The sequence below is a fragment of the Taeniopygia guttata genome, chromosome 1A (genome assembly GCF_048771995.1).
Source record: "Taeniopygia guttata chromosome 1A, bTaeGut7.mat, whole genome shotgun sequence".
NCBI lineage: Eukaryota > Metazoa > Chordata > Aves > Passeriformes > Estrildidae > Taeniopygia > Taeniopygia guttata.
The window spans coordinates 65,411,086-65,432,106 of record NC_133025.1 but is presented as its reverse complement, the minus strand read 5'-3'; the positions used below and the strand labels follow the sequence as shown (position 1 = coordinate 65,432,106).

Sequence of the window (21,021 nt, the reverse complement as noted above, 5' to 3'; positions counted from 1 at the left end):
TTTAAGCTATTTTTTCAGTTTTTGTTGTTTCAGTAAGTTGTTAGTGGGTTAAGCATGTAATTAAAAAGGAATGCACACATGGTTAACATTTTTAATTGTGTCAGAGCAGACAACTTAATGCAGAAATGTTAGATCATCATCACTGCCTGACAAAATTCCAATAATGTATATTCAGCACCCACAATTATTGAAGTAACAGTTGAGTCACAAGACTTAATCATGGATATTTGGCATTACTCTCCTCTGAGACTACCTATTGGACCAGACCAGTCATGGGTCTAACCAAGTATTGTAGTGTTTTTCTAGGAGTGTTTGCAATGCTTTGTGAAGGTCATGTTGGAGCAATTCAATTATGTTGGTCTGGAAGAGCACAAAAATGCCACTGTCCTTTCATAATACTTTGTTGAGATTCAAATGCTGAAGTGTTTTCTGAATATATAATACAAATTTTAAAATAAATGTAACAATTGGGACTGTGCTGAACTGTGACAGGATAACCCGAGGTGGGTGCAGGACTTGGATTCTGAAGAGCATCATCAAGGCCCTCTTCTGTAGGTTGATGCCATACTTTGACCATCCTCAGATGACATTTCAGAACCCAGAGCCATGTCCAAATGCCCGCCATCCTTTAGTCTTGCAGCTTCTGACCATAACTCCTTGATCACCAAGTCCTTTGAGGTGAGCAGGTACAACACAGGTCAAGAGAATATAGGGATTTTGTCCTCAGTAGTGCTATGGGTGACGTCTGAGCTCTTCAAGGCTTTGATCTCCAAGACTTCTGAGAGAGAAGCCTTGATAAGATTCTTATCTTATTCTTGTATTTCCAGCCTACTGCAGCTACAACTATTTACGTAAGGTTTTGCTCCACCTCTGAGTGCCCCTTGAAAAATTCCTCTTTCTATAATGGGACACATTTGTTGGAAATGTCATTTCTTTGAGGCTGCAGTCTGCAATTACCTGAGTGTTTTGGCACTCAGAGGGTGTTTCCAGTGTGGTAGCAGATATTGAAATGTGGGGAAAAGAAAGATAATACAAAAAAGATGGGCTCAGCAGCAAAAGGCAGGGAAAATGAGAAAGGAAAGGTTTTAGTTCTGAAATGTAGATAACTAAGGATAAAGCAGAAGGGAGAGACACTGCTAAGTTGATTGAGGAAGGGCAGCCAACTGTGCAGCTTCCTTCAGGTTTTGAGGCCACTCTTCAGGGTCTGACAGCTTTGGGGGATGCCTGTACCTTAACTACATACTCCAGTATTGTCATGGGAAGTCCACATGAGGATTTAGGACCAATTACTCAATTGAGTTGGAATGCTGTAGAGTTCTGGTTTCATGCAACAGGAATTTGCTTTGTGCACACCAACATCATTTTGAGAAACTAGTTAATATGTGGTTTTATGGGTACAGTCTGGCTATTGGCTTCAAAACTACCCTATTGCTATGAAGTAAATTACTAAAGTTAATAGCATGTGCCTTAGAAGTGCATGAATATTTCTCTTCATGACTGAGAATTTTTTTTTCTTAAGATTTTTATTGAAAGGCATATGATTACTGCTTATTGTTTCGACTTTCTGCAAAATGGAGAAAACTAAAAAGAACATTTTGTTAACAGGACAGCTTTGCAATAATACAAAGAACTGCATTCATACTTTGCTTTTCTGCCATGCTGTAAATATTTCAATCCCAAGTAAGTTTTGTAGTAGCTGAAAAATGCATTGATTTTGTAAGTATAAATCTTTGAGCAATGTCATATGCTTCTTTTTTTTAAAGACCAAATGAATTGAAAGATCTGCGGTCCTCAGGAAGTAAGGAAATAGTAACCACATGTGAAACTTGATTTCTGTATTTGCACCATAATGGTGAATTATTTGCATGTCCTTTGTCTAAAGATTAACTTTTGTTGATTTCCTAAGCCCTAAAGAATAGTCTGAGCCTTCAACTTAACTTTGGTTGATTTCCTAAACCCTAAAGAATAGTCTGAGCCCTCAACCTTTTAGTGTCTGAAGCTCTGCAGAACTGACATTGATAGGCCATACCACCTTGAAAATAAGCCCTTTTTTAGCTTTCATGTGAGTAATTTTCTTTCATGTACTAGTATTGATAAGTTTAGCTTGTGGTTGGGTATCTCAAACCATGGCCAGATGAGCAGATAGAGCTGGAAACAGACTTCCTGCCCTTGATCTGTACCTGCATCCTGTGCACCAGCTGTGATCTGGAATCTGGGGAGCCAGCTGAGATGAGGGTCAAGGGTTTTCAGCAGCAGTGGAGATCCACTCTTCTGCCTCTCTAGCTCCCAGACTAGCCTGAATCTCAGCATCCCTTAGCACACACAGTTCATTTTGTTTCTCTTGGCACCCTGTCCAAACTACACCCTTTGTTAATGAAATTTCATCTTTGTGAAGGATTCAGGTATCTTCTGGAGTAGATCTCCTTTCACTTACCATGCATCCTACTACTACTCACGTAGAAAAACTAGCAGGGCAGACTTGGATTAGTTTAATATGTGATGCAGCTTTCAGGAAACCCCAGAATGTAGCAATGTCATCCTCTGTTGGTAATAATTACGAAGGCAGTCTTAAATGCAGGGTTCGTCTTGTCTGTTGATGATTGCACCTGTTTTTTTACCTCATTTGTGAAAAGTAGGGATCTGAAAGATGAATTAACACCTTTTTCTCCTCAGTGCAGAACCGTTCTCTGTATTTGATTCTTTCCCAAGCCTATCTTATCAAAAAGCTCATAAAAATGGCACCAGCCAAGTGAGTTCACTGTTAACGAATGTTGTTTGATGCAGTATTTCACTATGTTTTTAAGGGTGAATCTATAGCTGATCACACTTTTTTTTCCTAGTGAAGATAGGCTATAAAATCATATCTGGCAAAAGGGATTTTCCTGTAACTTCTTCATTTTGTGGAAGATGGTTCTCTGCACCTTTTTCTGAGAACCTGGAGCTGAGCAAGACTAACCAATAAATGCAACTGTAGCAGAGATCTGGACTGCAGAGAAATACCCTCACAATAAGAAGCCCCTAGAAGCTGTTGTGCAGCAAGATGAGATATGGTTTGCAGAAGCTCTGAACCTCATTTATGTTTATCCCACAAGCTGCCACCAGTGTGGCCACACTGTGAAGTGCAATCCCTAAGATGCACTGGAAGAGAACTTCTCTGTAATTTCAATGCAACATCAAAACTTAAAACTATATGTGTACAGATATTCCTGTGTCTCTGTCACTCCACTGCTTTACTGAACTACAGTTGTGGCCCTTCAGCTTCTCTCAGCAGTTCTCTAAGCAGAAACATGGGATCCAAGAACAATTCTACCTAAGAGATGATGGATTATTGAACTGCAGTGTGTGAGGTGGAGAGTGGCAGAAAGAAGCTCCTTTTTGGTACAGTTTGTCACTTTTCTTCCTCTGTTAATGCCTTTCTCCATTCATGCTTCACTGATTCTCTCTCCCACTAGGCTCAAATTCTGCCTCTCAGCAGCCAAGGAGTATGGGGAGTAAATCCTGAGTGCACACAAGGGACACTTAAGATCAGGAATCTCAGTCCGCAGGATGAACTGATAAGATGGATAGCCTGGCTGAAGTCTGCCAAGAATCAGAGGAGCACAGCAGCATGCCAGATCCTCCTTGGATTTGAGCATATCGGCCTGCTAAGTGTCCAGCAAGGGTAAGTGCCCAACTGCAGCACTGCTATTGTGGTACCCTATCACTGTTATGGTGGCTTACACTATAGATCTCATCCCAAAACCAAACCAGCTTCCCAAGCTAATGCAAAACAAGGTCTTGAAGACAAATAATGATGTATTTATATAGTGCATTTCTTTTTACCGGCAAACATGAAAAAAGCACATTGATCCCAGATTACAGTGTTAGAGATGCATGAAGAACATCTGTCATTATGACAGAATCATAAATCATCATGCTGAAGCCCTGACATGCCTTTTTTCATTGGCAAAGTAATTTTTTTAAATGGGATATAATTAAGTTGCTTAGAGCCACATATTATCGATTTTAAACCTATTCTTTTTTTCATGTGAAAACTGTCAGTGAAACACTGGTTTGGTTTTGGTTTTAAATACAGCTAATAAAAAACCTGACCACTGTTCATCACAGCAAATCAGGGTGCTGCTAGGAAACTGCCCCATGTAAAGAAATTATAAGGGAAAATAAACCTGTAAGTGAAACCATGCTATAGGTGCACCAGCAAACCATCCTGACATGAAAGACAGATAAGTAGTAAGAGGCCAACATATCTGCATCAGTAATCCTCCAGTGACTTGAATATCAAAAAGGAAATTCTACAGTGAGTGAAATCAAGGGCATATTGTAGAAGCAGTGGCCTGCTTGGGCAATCCTGACCTTGATTAACAGCTCTTCTCCCATGGGAAAGCACATAGCAAAGGGTAAGTCCAGCCATAAATACCTGTGCTTTGATGTACAGCCCAGAAAACTGGGCTGTGAATGTGTGTGGGATGAATGATAAGAGCCAGAAACATCAGCTCTACTTTTCCTGTTTTTGTGTGGTGACTTTCTCTCTCCTGCTGGCTGGCTGTCTAATTGATGCTAAAACTTGTACACAGAAGAAACAGGTAAATACTCAAGTGAGTTTTATAAAGATGATCCTGCTTGATGACTAAGTGGTGGTCTGCTATTCTTAATGTCAAAGCATATAAGTGAGATGGGTAACAAAGCAGTGGTGTAAACATCTAGGGATAAAATGAGTTACAACTATCCTGGAGCATAAAATGGAAGAAAGAGAGATTCTATAAATACTGAGAAGTTAGAGGAAGAGAAGGGCAGAGGCACAAATAACAGATACCCAGAGTTGAGGGAAAGGTTTTATTAATTTTGCTGCTTTCTTCGCATAAGCATTAATGATAGGTACTTAACAATGCTAAATTTTTTTAACAGAATGATATATGCCAGAGTAGGGAAAAAAACAAATAAAAGAATGTTTGAATAAGTGAGATGTATGCAAGTCTCTAGTGCTTGACGAAATTCACTTAATACCTACTGGGCTCTTCACTTATCTCTGAAAGTTCCTGAAGGACTGGATAAGTCACCAGGGCCTACAGCAACTATGTACCCTAAGAAGGAATTACAGTCAGCATCATACTTAAAATTTTTGGTAATTAGCAGAAATCTGACACTACAATACATATTTTGCACATTATTTTAAACCAAACACACACTTAGTTTAAAGCCACGCTCTTCCTTAATTCTTCCCATCATGGATTTTAAAAAAGGAAAAGAAAAATTTAGTGAGGTTTTTTTTTTTTCTTAAATTTGGCATTCAAGGCAGGCTTAGATTTCAACACAATTAAGAAGTTGTTGGCTGTTTGCGGGGTTATAATCATTCCTGCTTTTAAAAATGGGAAAGGAAGAACCTAGGGAATTACAGAGTACTCTGCCTAACATCAATACTGAGAAAGATAATGAGACAAATTATTGAGAAGTGATTTCACACACACCATGAGAAGGTGATAAGAAGCATCCAACATGAATTTGTCAAACTAATCTGAGTTCCTTCTTGAATAAGGCAATTGGTCCAAAAGATAAAGAAAAGCAGTTCAAATGACTGTATGTAAGACCCAAGATGTATCTTGACCTGAGTAAAGCTTTTAACATCATCCTGCATGCTCGTAAATGAACTGGGGAAAGCTGTTCCTTTTGAAATCACTCCTAATTCAAAAAGTAAACCTAATACATGGTGGTTGGTGGCTGCACGTGGAGATGTCTTGCACAGCTCCTTATGAATAGACTTCTGTTAACTTTGCAGTGAGGATTTAGATGACAGAATTAAATAATTATACACCTATAAGCTTGGTAGGTGACAATTTGTAAAGATTTGCAGAATGTGCTCAAGGACAGTTAGAATTCAAAAATATCCTGATCGGTTGTGAAATTCAACATGAAAAATTTTAACAAAGGCGATCACAGAGGATGAAACATTTGGGAGGATGAAATCTAAAGCATAACCACAAAATGGCACTGCAGATAAAGATCTAGTGATTAATGAGGGCCATGAATGAGCTAACAGTATGATGTGGTTGAGGAAAAGATAAATGTAATTCTAGATTTTCTTGAATTGTCCGCTCAAGACAGTGTATGTAAGATGCTCTTCTGGGGACTGGTGAGGTCTCAACTAAAATCCCATTTTACTCTGAGGCACCATAATTTCAGAAACATGTAGATCAGCTGGAGGCAATCCAGAGATCAACAAGGAGATTGGAAAATTGGATACATAAAGTAAGGTTGCAAGTTCTAGTTTTGTTTTAATCTTAAATAATAATAATAATAATAAAGGTTATATGGCATTCAACAGTGTGAGTACATAAAAGGCTATTACAAATAAGGTAGTTTTATGGTTTTTGATGCCCACTAAGGACACACAGAATGTTGAGGAAACATTTTTCAGCTATACTACAATAAATAAGACAGTAACCCATTCTAACTAGAAGAAAAGATTACTGCTGGAATATATTACCCAGGAAGGTTGTATAATATTTGCCATTATTGATTTTAGATACAAATCAGAGGGACTGCCATCTGCACTTATCAAGACAGTTGTGGACTTTCTTTGAAGCTAGGAGATGGCCCAGGTGCATGTTTTGTAGCAGGTGGCTGAGATGATTGGAACTGTGACAGAGCATACAAATTATTACATGGTAATCCATAACATATTTTCACTAAGAAAGCATTTGAAAATTCTATGTGCAGTTCTGAGCACATTCAATTGCTGTTATGGAATATTGCACAGGTTGTTATTTGGTATTTTTTTTTTAACATCTTTCCTTTGATTTTGTGTTGTGGGGTTTTTGGTTTGTTTTTATTTTACCTCAGAAAGGTTTGGTACAGCTTTGATTAAAAATATTGAGGCATAACAAACTACATAACCCCTTGAGATTCCATCCAAATCTATACTTCTATGATTGATGTGCAAACTACTGTATTTTTCTGAGCTGTTGGAGAGCTTTGCAAGCACAAGTTAATTATTAAACTAGTTCTTTTCCCAGGGCAATAATGACCTAATCATTTATGATAGTGCTCAAATGAGGAATTAAACAAACATATCCAGAATAAACACAGATCAAACAATCTTTGCCAATGAAAAAGGACAAAATGTTGTTTTCATGACAGTGGGTCTGCAAAACAACAGCATAGTTGTTAGTCAACTGTTACTTGTTAGTAAAACTAACAAGTGCAGGCTTCTCAACCTGTGAGAAATTCTACTTTAGTAATTATTTTTATTCAAAGTTTTAAGACATTTTTATATTTTGGAAAATTAGAAGAATGTGAATGAGAAAAAGAAATTTCAAGTGTTTTGAGAAGGTTGGGAAGTTTTAAGGGCTTGAATTACAACTGAGCATTTCAACATTCAAAAACCAAAATGCTGCAGTCATGCTGTACCACATATATATATATATGTATCTATATGTGTATATATATATATATATATATCTTAGCTAGGTGAGCACAGAGCCCTCATATACACAAGAAAATGCCAACCAGAATTACTGTGCAAGTAAAATAGCATTCTGCAATATGATATTTTTTTGTGTTAGATCAAAATAAATCTCTTTAAAATCATACAAAGGAAAACTGAGCAAACCCATTTATTTTTCTATTTCATTTTTTTACTATTTAAAACCAAGTTTTTTTTCCAAAAAATATGCTCTTTGTTAGAAATTCAAACCCATATAAAATTTCTGACTAATTCTAGTCACTACTTCATATGAAAGTAACTAGCTCAAAAATGTCTTCTAGAGAAAACTGTGCTCATCAGAGTGAATTGTAGTTAACCAAAAATATGACTGTAAACTGGAAGTGTTTTCAGCCACCATTGTTATTTTAATCCAGCAAAAGATGATCCTCAATGATAGGATCAGGGTTATTACTTTCCTGAAATTTATAAATATTTCGTTTCATTGTTCATGGTCTATACTTCAGTGAATATCTACTGGTTCTTTTCTTCTTTTAAAACTATACAGGACATTTAGACACAAGAATAAGGATTTCATAATGCACAAAAACTTTCTCTCATAAGAAAACCACTGGAGCTCGTGAATTTTGCTGTGCAAATGGATAAATACTGACAGAGTACATGTGGCTTGCATCAGGTACAGCATTAGACACCTCACCCATGGATCCATGACACTAAAAAACTTGCAGAATTTCGAAGACCCTTGGACAAACATGTCAGGTGTCAAGGGTAGCCTTAATCCCAAAGTACAGGGAGGGACAATTAGACAATGGGGGTTGGGGTAGCTGACCTCTAAGGGTCTCTCCCAAATCGAGGTGATCTGTGATTCTGTGACTGGAGAGGAGAGAGCTCAACTGAGCTGAGATTGCTCAGGGCAGCCCAGGTGAGGTGATTTCATTGCTGGGACCTATAAATATGAAGGTGGACTCTGCTTTGCAGGCCAGGGTGTTGCTACAGCCCCACTGCACACGCCAACAGACTAAAGTGTCTTAAGCAGCTTAAATAGCTTTAAGCAGCTTTGAAGGCTTAGATACTGTAAGCTTATAAAGCAGTTTAAGCTGCTTAAACCACTCTAGGACTTGAACAAGGGCCCCACGACGCGCTCCTCGCCTGGCGAGTGATACAAAGCCGGCTGCAGCTCACCCGCCATGGGCTGCAAGGAATCTGCTGATATTGACATACTTTGTCAATGATGTTGAATGAAATAATGCATCATATACTTTCACCCCTTGGTTAACTCATTGTTGCTTTCTTTTCTCTTAACAACCTCACTTCCCCAGCCACCGCTGTGTCTTTTTCTCCCTATTTTCACCTATTCAGCTCAGGTTCTTTCAATATCTCTTTTCTGTCTAATTAATTCTTCCTAAGAGATCAATGGGCTTTTCTTACTGCAGTTATACCTTTTATGAAGAAAATACATCTCAATTCAGCCTATTCAATCCACAGAGCCGTGCTGGGGGTAACTGATCATTTGTATCAGGGGTGGTTTAACCTAAATCTAGAACTTTTTTTCTCAGAAGAAGGGCATGAGTTGATAGAAGCATTGTGGAAAAACCCAACCATGCAATCCCAGGAAGTACCAGTGGCAGTCATTAATTTATCACCTACAAAATCAGGAAACCAGATGGGAAAGCATTGTTCAGAAGAAGGAATACAATGCACTGAATCTGTGTCGCAGTTTCTGGCATTTTGGAGGTTTCATAAAGGATGTAGGAGGAGGAAGTCTGGGAACAGCTGTCCAGAAAAATGGGTAAATTTATGTTCCTATACTGAATTTTTTAAGGCTGAAAGGGCTTTGTTTTCAGTTTTTACTCCGCCTGAATTTGGGATATGCTGTGCAAACCACAAGTTACATTGTTCCTACTAAAAGATGTAACACCCCCTCTCTCTTACACAGAAGACAGCAGCTGAGTGTAGGTTTGGTTTGGTTTGGTTTAGTGACAATTCACTTTGAGCTCCCATGCTAATAACCAGGGCAGTGGTGAGAATACACTGGAGTCAGATGTGATATCCTTGCTGCAAAGGATCCTCTCAGGCCTGCATCACACCATTTTTCTGGTGTTTGAATTCCCTTCCCAGTTCCTTTATAAGGAACGTTCTCCTCTTCCTTTTCATATCCTTCACCGATTTCCTGGGGCTGTATCTTAATTTCTCAGGTGTTCTCTCTCTCCCCTCAGCTTCACTGGGACCATATTTTTCACAGGCTTATGGAATTCCATTACATGCGCCTTTGTATATATCACACACTTCAGTCACAATTTAGATAAGAAATGTAATTATAAAGCTTATAATACTCAAACAATGTGTTTGAAAGACTTGAGAGTGTAAGCAGGAAGAGGAATAATGGTCAGCCCTACTTACTGGTCTATTTTTTGCTGATTATCTATGTTATGGGTTCCTAAATTACATTACCTATCACCATAGTGTGTATTGAATGCACACCATGTCAAATGTGACATAATTATGTAAGCATCATTCAACACTTTCGTTAGGGCTTGATTTATATCAAGTGTTATTTTTTTCCAGTATCTTGAAAGAATGTTTGTCTCAATTTTTACTGAAGAAAGTGATTTGTAGCATGATCTATTTTTTTCAAGTCATCAATGCATTTTAATCTCTTCTCCCATTTATCCACCTATCAATAATTATTCCCTTCAAAATGTGTTCAAAACCCCCACATATGATATCAATAGGATTCACTAGCTTGGTTAGTGATTGAGTTATTTTTTCTTAAATATTGGTGTGATATGCTCCCATCAGGTGACGACACCACTGGTAGTTAACAGGTATATTTGTAGTGCAGTGTGCGAACCATGGGAATGTGGTTTTCTTGGGTTCATGACTTGTGTCTACATCATCCTCCTAGATGTCCCAGCTCCTTCTCCAGCTTCAGCCAGTTTTATAGGGAAAAGGGCAGGTTGTCTGGACTCCCTGTGGGCTTTGTGATCGGTGGATCAGCGTTAGCTGCTTGGTGTCCATACAGCTCTCAGGATGGAGAAGGTGAGCTGCAATCCCCATTCCTTCAGCTTCAACAGTAATTTGGGTCTTGTTCTTCTCTAGGAAGCTGCTCATTTGCAGCAAAAATTAATGATGGGAATTGAGGACGGTAAGGTTAACTGTGAATCATGGAAAGTCATCTTTTTTAGCCCTGAAAGCTATATGTAGTCATCTATTCACAACTCATGCATTTTCTTTGTCATGCATGCTATTACATCTGAGGAAACAAAGGTCCTAGTCATGTTGCAAGAGAGTTTGGGTAGTTTCACAACTGAAGGATTTTGTTTAACATTTGTACACCAGAAAACAGAAACCAGGCATCGGGTCATGTATGCAGGCCATGGTTTCGCAGACATTTACCCTTATGCCCAAATTTCAATTGGAACTTGATTTCCCTTGGCTTCCAGGAAACATCAGGGTGTTCTAAAATTAACTCTGCTGCTTTGAGGTGACAGCAGCACTGCATGTTTGCATGACTTGATAAACAACTGTGTGTGCACAAGAAGTATTTTGTTGACTGTGTTAAGCCTGGTGAGGTCACACATCTGTGCTGATCCATTCACCAATGGAGAAAGAAAGTTTTCAGTGATGCTGCTGGACTAAATCACCAAGTGCTGGCAGGCTGCCAGGGTTGTGTTGCTGGGCAGATCATCAGGTGGTGGCCGGTCACTAAGGGCTGCTCATGCAGCAAAAATGTACAGGACAGCAGACTCACCCTTCCTTCCTTCCTTCTCCAATGTCAAGGAAGGAAGGACCGTCTCCTTGATGACCCTGATTAGAGCTGATGGACAGCATGGGGCTTCCATAAAATAAATTGTAAGTTTTTCTCATCCCTCTATCTTCTTCAGCATTTTCTTCCAAACCTTCATGCTCCCACCACTGTTTAATATTTTTTTAAATCTTGTTAAGCTGAAGTAAAACAATAGCTTACTTCAACTTCAAAAATAAGTTTTATTTACGTTTGTTCCTAGTTATTTTTTTTCTGTTTTTTCCAGATTTGATGGCTAGCTTCTTCAGCTAATGGATGACACAGAATATTGCCTGAATCTATTATATATCTATGAACACCAAATTCCTAGATTTCAAGACCATCCCAATTGCTGGAAGTCATCTTAAGAGGTAAATAGAGTTTAAGATTTTAGGAATAAAGCCCGAGTTTCCACTCTACCAATATTAATTTAATGTGTTCCCACCTGCACCCTTCATTCTGTAATTGGGCTGTGTTTCCATCTCCACCCACATCCTCCCTTGACTCATGCCCATGTGTGGATGACAGGGGCAGTGACAGGTAAGCCAGCCAGATTGGAGGCTGAGTCACTCCAGGAAGTCACTCCAGGTTGTCATCTGGCAACTAGGATGGAGAAGAAGGAAGTGTGCCAACCAAACAGGTGATCTGAGCAATGCACGGCACCCCACATGCCAAAACAGAGGTTGCACAATGTTGGCTATGACAGAGAAATGTGTAGAAGAACACACAAATGCATTTCCAAAATGGCCTTCATAGTAGGAAATAAGAAATACTAAAACTCAGCCTATTTGTTTTCATGGATCACTTTAATAGCAAAGATGAATATAGCGGTCAAGAAATAGAGCAATGGTGTGGTATAACCCTCTCAGCATTTTTGTTCACTTTTATATGGGTGTCTTTTCCTCTGCATGGAGGTTCAAAAGCAGGATCACAAACACAATTTATGAGTATGGAGCAATTATGCTATTTGCTGAATTGTACACACAATAAATGGCTGTGAGTAATGTGCTATTAGCCTAAGCATTGATACCCTCACCACCTCTGATGCAGGTAACCACTGGATTTCTGCTGCTCAGGCAGATGGCAATCACACGGGGAAGTGCCAGACTCCATTGCTCCTTGCAATAGGATGATCCCCGTTTTGCTGAGTTGCTATATTCTATTTTTTTTTTCTCAGAGTTTTAGAGTTATTTTAGTTGTTAATTTTTCCACAAGTGACTGCTGCCAACTCAACAATTTCACTTCTGTTCTTGTTTCAGCTTTTTTTTTTTTTTTTACATATCTTGCTTGGCTTAAGTGCTTGTATTGTCACTTATAGGTTAGCAACCTTTTTTTAGTCAAGCAGACTTGGGGGCACGTAGCCTACCTAGGCCTTGTGTTAAAATAGTTTGAGTGTGAATGAATGTATGTGAATGTATTAAAATAGTTTGAGTACCAATATGGTGGGAGACAGACTGATCTGTACTTGTTGTTTGATGTATTTTTAAGCACCTTGCTGGCTCAAACATGTGGGTCTTGCCAGATGGCAAAAAAACTCAGAAATAGTTACTGACACAAACACCCTGCAGGGTCAGATGTTGTGTATAACTAACTGGTGGTATCAGTGGTGGTCTTTGTAATGTTAAGCAGAAAAGTCTGGTAAGCCCAAAAAGGGTGTCTCATAAAGAAAATAAAAACTCAGAAATAAAAATTCTATAGTGCTGTATGGTCATTGAAGGGACATGGACCATGCTATGCATGCAAAGACAGTTTATTACAGTAATCACCAGTATTTATAGTTCATTTAATGTCCATGCAAAACGTTCCACTTGGACCCCTTACCCCTTAAAGTCCCTGTTACATTCTTTTGTGCCAGCAATGTCCTTGCTACACCTTCTCTCCTCAGAGGGACCAGAGTGACCAGACATGATGTATTCACTTTTGTTCTTGCCTTGAGTTTATCTCTCCCATGGCTTCCACTGTACCAGGGCCAGGAGCTTCTGCAGCTGTCTGATCTTCCACACTGCTCAGACAATGAAAAGTGTGTGGAATTACAGGAAGGAACCCGAGACTAAACAACTCCATGACAAATAATGTCCTCTGTGAAGATGCAAAGATGAACAGAGATGTATCAAATACCTGACACTTGAAATTGAAACTCGTGCCCTGATAGGAAACCACAGACCTTGTTTGCCAAATTACAAAAATCCTGTGTGGGTAGTTTAAACAGGAAGTGGCTGATCAAAAGCAAAGATAGGGAAATACGTACAACAGATATAATATGGATCAGCAAAGCATTTTGAATAAGTCAGCAGCAGAAAGTTAGCCCTACTTGGACATGAGATTCTGTAACATGAGATGATGTGAATCTCTTTAAAAAGAGATTGCCATTGGTGCGCTGATGACATCAAAAAAGCAAGTTGTTGTCCAGTAGGTAGCAGCAAAATGCATTGAAAGACATTTTGGTTGTAGTAGAAATGCTAAGAGACCACGATGTCACTGCAGAAGTAAAATTTTAAAAGTTGTTGGGAAAAAAACTAGGAAAAAATGCCAAATGTTTACTAGAGAAAACATGGAGTTGATAAAATATTAAAATGTGAGAATGGATAGGTATCTCTCTTCCCTATGCTATAGGGGAGGTCATTTGCAGTGGAATACCATGCAAGATGACACAGGATTGTAGGAGAGCAGCCTCTGGACTCAGGCCCAGACAACCAGATATTCATGCAAAGTGCATCCTGAAAGAACACATGCAATGGCATGCTTTGCTCATCACCACCTTCATTGATAATTTTTCATTGATTTTTTTTAATTGTTTATTTATTTTGCTTGACATGGGCCTCAGGAATGCCTTGTGGAGCTTCAGCACTCGGCTCTTACTCTGTCATCACAGCCTTGCAGAGAGGGGTGGATGGCTGCATCTGGAGTCCATGTAAGTAAGAGGCTGGTTCACCTTGAACACTGGTGTGAAGCAAGGCTACACTTGATTTCTGGGGCTGCTTAGCATTATCCTACATAGCTACTGTGTAGGCATCACGAGCAGCAGCATTCCGTGGGGTGGATTGCACATCTCTTGGAAGCATAAATTGTACTAGTAGCACTGTGTTACTGAGCCATAGACCTGAAAAAAAACTGTGAAGATACATAACCCAGCAAAAGAAGTAAGCCAGATAGGATTCAAAATCAGTTATCAGAGCAAACATCTTTGGAAGCTTAATACCAAGCATCAAAGTCATGCTAGAAAACACAAATTCTGAGAAAGCAGAGCTTGCCAGTCCTGTCTATATCCCATTTCTGACTAAGTAGGAAAGACTGACAGTAAAAATAGGAGAGTCTTCCACCACTCATTTCAGCATATGGAAATTCAAGATATTCAGTTCCAGATGAAGAAAAAAAAATTTTTTAGAATTATTATTTACATGTAATTACAATGCTAAAATAGATCCTGGAAAACAGAGACATCAAAGATGCTAGGAAAACTAGATGCCTTGAGAAAAAAGGAAGTGTCTATGAAAAAGTCTGAGTGTTGAACTCAGCACAGAGTTGAACTGATACCACCACCTCTGCTTCCACCACAGGCAGCATGGATCATAGGATATCATTGTTGTGCATCCTCTGAATGGCAACCCCCAAGAATTCCCCCAGAGATGATCCAGTGTGTGTGAAGAAGACCCACCTGACAGGAATGATGGTGATCAATCCCAACTGTGTGTGCTGGAAACAACAAGGAATGGTGGTAAGAAATGGAAGGTGCTACCTTCTACAGCAAAAATAACATGGGGCTGCAAAGAGGATCCAATAGGTTCTCCGTAAGTGCTTTATTTGCTCTGCAAAGCAAAATTGCATTAGCTAGCTTGCCACTGGAGCTAATAGTCGAGAACCTTACCAAAGGGGAGGGAAATAATGCTCTTGCTCCAGAGATGCAGAGAGTAGCTGCTGTCCAGGCACAAGCACTGTACCAAATACTTCAAGGAGCCAAGAAAAACCTTGTGCTGAGGCACCACTTTGTAATTGCTGCAGCCATGGTGGACTGGGGAGGAAATCCATGTCAAGATTTGGCAGGTGTGGGACTTAGGTAGTCATGCCAATAGAAATTACTTGATCCCTGATTAAAGGAGCTTTGCCTTTCATGTATCTCCAAAGGTTTCTAGAGTCTACTGGTGTCATTAGCAATGACGGTTTATTTTCATTACCTGGACTGGATCAAAGGTCTTTAATCAACTGTGTTGTATTAGAGACAGTTCTGTTGTTTAACCATAAATATTTGGCGTGCAATCTGGTGTTGATATGCAAGGTTAGTAGTATCTATAAAATAAGTAGTCCTTTTTTTATTTGCATTATCTAACAGGTTGTTTTTTGCATATTAAGGTTGAACTTAGATCTGAGTGTGCTTTTTGAGGTGATTCCCATTGAAATAAGGGGGCACACTGAATACATTCAAGGTATATTGTTTCTGCAACAATTCCCAGTCATTTATTTAGCCAAGTTTTGACTCAAAAGCACTAAATCTATGCTTCTTTAGAAATGTAAATCTCTACAGTCTGTTCCCAGCTTTCTTCTACATTTCTCATAATATCAAGCCCACACACAGCCCAGATTCCTCAATGGTAGCTGGTGAAATTTTTCCACCTTCTTGAGCTATATATATTCCTATGTCCTGAGCAGCAGCCTGTGTCTGTGTTTTCAGTGCAGACTGCTGTTATTTTAGATACCTACCTCCATAAAGGAGCACAAGTGTTTCTTACATGTCTTCATTATGGGAATTTTTTCATTACTTTCACAGAGGCTTAACCTCATTTCCAAAATGAGGTTGTTCTTGTTCTCCAAGTTAAATAACTAAATACAGGTATAGATGTGTGTGAGAATGTGTGTGTGTGTAAAACATTGGGAGTGTGTCCATCAAGATCCATATGTATTTATATGCATATAGTGGTTGAAGTAAAGAGCTTTATTCAGGAGGGAGTCTTAAATGTGTGCCTTGTTTTTAAGCACTTACTGAAAAGAGGTTTCCTGCATGTTTACACACTTTTCTGAATAGGGATGCATCAAAGAACAGGCTTATTTTCATAGTTTCTGAAATATCTGACTGAAATATCACTGCCTGGATCACCTGCTGCTTGCAAGGCTGACAGCAGCAAGGGGATATAAACCTAAGCTCACACTGGCCTCACCAGTAATAGAAGGACACATTGCATGTACTCATACAACGTGTTGTTCCTCAGGTGAGACCATGTGCTTTATTAACCTGCCTTTATGCAGTGGGAGCGTCAAGATGAAGGTCGTGGGTCCCAGAACACAGCTGTGATGAAGGAAATCTACATTGTGACATTCAAATTTGTTATATAATTAGAGCATTCAATTATAGACTGAAAGACACACTTAGACTGTATTAGAATATTCTCTGATGTAAATGAGGTTGAGTTAATTCCCTAACAGGCCGGGCAGTGACAAGAGGTGCAGATAAGCTCCCAGCACTAACTGGGGACAAAATGAAGCAAATGGCATTCTTGCCTGCCTTGCCCTGCCCTGCCTGGCCTCCTCCTGTGCCCTGATCCTATGGCCCTGAGAGCCCCTGCCACAGTGAGTAATGCCCACCTTTTGTTATAATCTGCTAATAAATGATTTCTCCTTTGGGTTCCAGCTGCAGCTCTGCCCTTGTGCAGGGTATCAGTCGGGTAGAGCAGCCACAAGCCCTGGGAACAGCTAGGACTCTTCAACAGTTTCAGTAGTTTTCTTGGATTAATGCTGGATTTAGTCTCTGAAAACAATAAGTTTTGATAGGAGTCCTTGTTTCTCTAGGCTGATCTGGCTTGTTCAGCCATAGCTTATGTAAGCTGGAACATTGAGGCTTGTTTCAAAGAGAGAGGGAATGCAAGCCAAGACACAAATATGGGCCCCTATTTTCCTTTGAAAAATATGGTTAGGTTTCCATTTTCCTCTCAGGCAGCAATAAACTACTGCTCCGAGTGAGCAAAGGGTCCTTTATATTTTGGAGATATTTGAGGAAATTGCTATGGCATTATTCTTCCATAAGTCACTCCCAGAATATTCTAGATCTCACGCAGAGGTGGAAAGAGTCTGTGACCAGACTGCACAGTCTAGAAACAACTGAGATTAAATGCAAGGGCAGCAGGAACAATGTCCAAAACTGATAAATCAGGGTGAGTGCATAGTCGCATTCTTGTTTTCATTGTGTACTAAGAGATAGGGCAAAATAAGCCTGTATAGAAAATACATGAAAGAACATATACTGGAAGAAATATTTATGCTGTATTAGCATATTCTCTGCTCTAAATGAGTTTGGGCTAATTGCTTATCAGACCAAAATGGGATAAGCAGGGGAGATAAGCTCTTAATATCACATTAGGAGAAATTAATTAAGCAGAATAAACATAATTTATTTGATTCTTCTATTTTGTATTTCAATTGCTTTACTTAGCAGTCTCAGTAATGTTCTTTAACAAATTCTTTATTTATTTTCTTAAGTAGAAAAAAAAAGAAAACTTAAAACAAGCTGGAAAGAGATTAATTTTATCCTGGTTCCTCGTTCTCCTCAGCAGATGAACAACTGCAGCCTCAGCACAGATTTCTGCTACTTGAGTTAATGGAGTGCTGCTGCCAGTCACGGGTTGTCATCCTCTGAGTAAAGCCCTCCCAGAAGAGGATTGCTGATGGGCACTGGTGAGAAACGTGAACTGAGGATTTGCTTGTTGGCTGGGATGGCAGGTAATTGGATAGATGTATATTCCAGATTTAAGGTAACCCATTGTGTCTCCTCCAGCCTCTCGCCATCCTTGTCCTTTTTCTTTCCCCACTTTGTCCTACACCTCATCTGCTCCTACAGGAAGACACAGTGGGTCCCAGCTCCCGATCTCCCAATCTGATTAGCTCTTTGCTCACTCCCCAGTATGACACTTCTGCTTCCAATCTTCTTGGCAGAACTGCCCTAACTCCCCAACTCCTTCTTATGATCCCATTTCTCATCTATAATAGGTTTGGTATCCACTATCTCTGTCTGAAAAATTCTTCACAGTGCATTTGAAGGACTCTGTACTCTTGATTTGAACAACTGTGTTGCTGGGACCTGAGGAAGGCAGACCCTTGCTTTTCTTAGAGTAGACTCTTACAGTTCATGTCCATCTGTAGCAAATGGGACCTCTTAGGAGAGTGTTCTGTTTCAATCAGAGTCATCTTTATTAAACATGCACCAAGACTTTTCATATACCTGTCACTGACACAAAAGCTGTTTTCTGTCAGTTCTTAAGTCCTTACACCAAACTTGCAATATGTAGGTTTTGTCAAAGAAGACACCAGAATTTTTAACCACAGCACATTTTCTCTTACAGCCTGTCAGACATGTCAGAGATGTCTGAGCTGTTTTACACTAGCTCCCCTTGAGAATGTGTGTCAAGTAAAAAGTCCTGAATGATAAAATTTTGTATTGTTTAGACAGGACAGCAGTATGAATGCATTTAATCTTATAAAAAGCATTCTAATATCTTTAGTGACCACTATATAGACTTTTATTCCTTAGAGAAGATAAGGAGTGTCCTTGCAAACAAGAAAAATTAGATAGTGTTGTGCCAAGGCCTATGCTCTAAATAGTTCAAGGTGACCAGTGTATAGCTCTGACTGTTACATAAAGCAATTTGCAAAGATCAGTGAAAATTAAACACAAAATAAAAGCTTCTTCAAGAAAACAAGACCCAGTGAAAAGCCCCAAGGACTATGCTGAAATAATTTCCAGTAAAGATAAAAAAAGTGAGACTAGACTCAGTAGTAGTCTAGCAGAGTAGTTGAGAGAAGACTCTCAGTCAGGTGTAAGAAGTATGACACTGATTATGTGGGCGATTATGATGAGATTGATTTCTGATGCAGTATCTAAATATTGCCAATGCAATGTATAATTTAAGCAGGTCTGAAGGGCTATAACATAGACAGGGTCAGCTGGAAACTCTGCAGGTTTGTAGAAAGCACAATTGCAAAGCACCCATGGAGCAGCATTAGGATTTTATCTCCACCTTTTACTCACCTGTGCAGACCTGAGTGTTCCCATCCTCGGGCTGGCTGTGCCCTGCAGGTGTCCCTGCAGGGGGGGATCCACCTGGAAGCTGCCCTGCAGCCTCAGGAGGTCACTTTGCCTTTTGGCCCAGGCTCCAGGAGCATTTTGTACCCTTTTGCAGGCCCATGTGTACCAAGATCAATCACAACCGTCAGCACTCCCCCACCTCTGGAATGCATTAATTATGCAAGCATCCAGACAGTTCCTCCTGCAATTCCCACCTGCTGTTCTTATCTTAGGACAGATCATATTCCAAGAGTGCACGGGAGAGGGGGGTTGGTGCTTGTGGAGGACGGACTCCAAGACCCAACTATTTTTTTGTCACCATCACAGGGGCAAAATTGATACAGTAAACTTTGCTAATAAGCAAAATCGTGAGTGGTGGGCTATTCTGACTCCCTGGTGACCCACATCTTTAATTTGACCCAAACTGAAGAAAGATAGGTAGGCAGCAGATGCACAACAGCCTGGTTTCTACTTTTCCTTCTCTCCCTGATTCTTTCCTTTTTCACATGTGTTTCCCTTTGATTTCTGTTTGATAAAAATCTGCTTGAGATAGTAAAGCTGTCTTTTGGAGAGCTGCTGTGATGCTGTTAATAAACATCCAAAATGCCATGTTAAGGACAGCAGGGCATTGCTGCAATTCCATGTTTCTGTGTGACCAACAGACAATATGCTGTCCTAAAATTTTCTAGCAATGAATTTGCTATTCAGGGCCAACACCAGAGGCAGAGGCTGGGTTTCCTTCCCCTGCAGCTCTTGAGCTGTCTTATTTCCCTCTCCCCTATTGCCCTGCCTCTCCAGGGAAGGACTGGGATCTGTCAACAGCTCCAGTAAAATTTCCAGCCCATCTCTGTGAACAGAATAACTCTCTTTTCTCAAATAGAAAACCCAATACTTTGTCTTTCTTAGTATATCTCAGCCTCTTAAACAGCGGTATTTTTCTCACAGAGGGTTTAAACAGTGAATGCAATTTGGAGTTTTAAAATTAAAGCCTGACTTTACTTTTCTGTATTTTAAATATTTTTCTTCTTCTTTTTTCCTTATATTTTTCTATCTTTAACAAAAGACTTAAAAAATTTCCTGGGATCCATATTGCCACAGTAATAAACAAGCATTTGAAACTTCAAACCCTATCCAAAGCTTGTTCAGCCGTAGAGTTTTGTTATGAATCTAGTTCTATATGTCTAATTAATAAACAACTAAATTGAATTTAGCAAAATTTTTAATTGAACAGTAATTTTATACAAATGAATACAATCACATATATTAAATATAATCAAGCATATAAAAAAAAATCTGGCAGTGATTAATTAAGTATGATTAAGGTTCATATAAAGCATAAGCAAAACTGACTGAGTTACGGGGAGGGCTTTTCACCCTGCCTCATGTACAAAACAAAGTAAGCCAAACGAAACTTATCTACTGCATGCTAATATATATTCATCAATATTTTTCCATAAATCTCCTCCTATTTTCGATTCTTGAAATCTGTGTCACCACACTGCATAGTGCATGCTCCACATGTTGTTAGGGGGGCTCCTGGCTTTTTGGTGGTCTTTTCAGAGGAAGGCTCACAGTCTTCTGCACTGTCCTCTGAATAACCTTACAGGTTGCACATGCACACTAAGCTTTGTGTTATGTAAGTAAGCATTATGTTCCAAAAATAAGCCTTATTTATTTCATAGATAAAACCACAACTTAGATTCCATACCTGGAATCGTCCCAGCTTTCTTCATCCCAAGGCCGATTCTGTTT

The 21,021-nt window shown here is 39.4% G+C and overlaps 2 long non-coding RNA genes across 6 annotated transcripts in view; one reads left to right on the top strand and one right to left on the bottom strand.

Moving 5' to 3' along the window:
• The window catches only part of LOC121469149 (uncharacterized), a 177,408-nt gene that overhangs the window by 143,979 nt on the left and 12,408 nt on the right, over window positions 1-21,021 (top strand). For all 3 annotated transcript variants that reach the window (XR_012053730.1, XR_012053732.1, XR_012053731.1), the window contains 9 exons: window positions 3,453-3,661; window positions 7,986-8,114; window positions 8,995-9,227; window positions 10,344-10,477; window positions 11,219-11,290; window positions 11,470-11,593; window positions 14,047-14,133; window positions 14,780-14,937; window positions 17,759-17,927. This is a non-coding gene — a long non-coding RNA (uncharacterized lncRNA). The remainder of the gene's footprint in view (window positions 1-3,452; window positions 3,662-7,985; window positions 8,115-8,994; window positions 9,228-10,343; window positions 10,478-11,218; window positions 11,291-11,469; window positions 11,594-14,046; window positions 14,134-14,779; window positions 14,938-17,758; window positions 17,928-21,021) is intronic.
• Window positions 12,010-19,419, bottom strand: LOC140682251 (uncharacterized). Of its 3 annotated transcripts, XR_012053734.1 has the most exons (3): window positions 19,234-19,419; window positions 14,878-14,915; window positions 12,010-14,333 (listed from the first exon to the last, which is right to left on the bottom strand). It is a non-coding gene; the product is annotated as an uncharacterized lncRNA (long non-coding RNA). The 3 variants fall into 3 exon arrangements; XR_012053733.1 differs by having other exon boundaries at window positions 12,010-14,915; XR_012053735.1 differs by lacking the exon at window positions 14,878-14,915.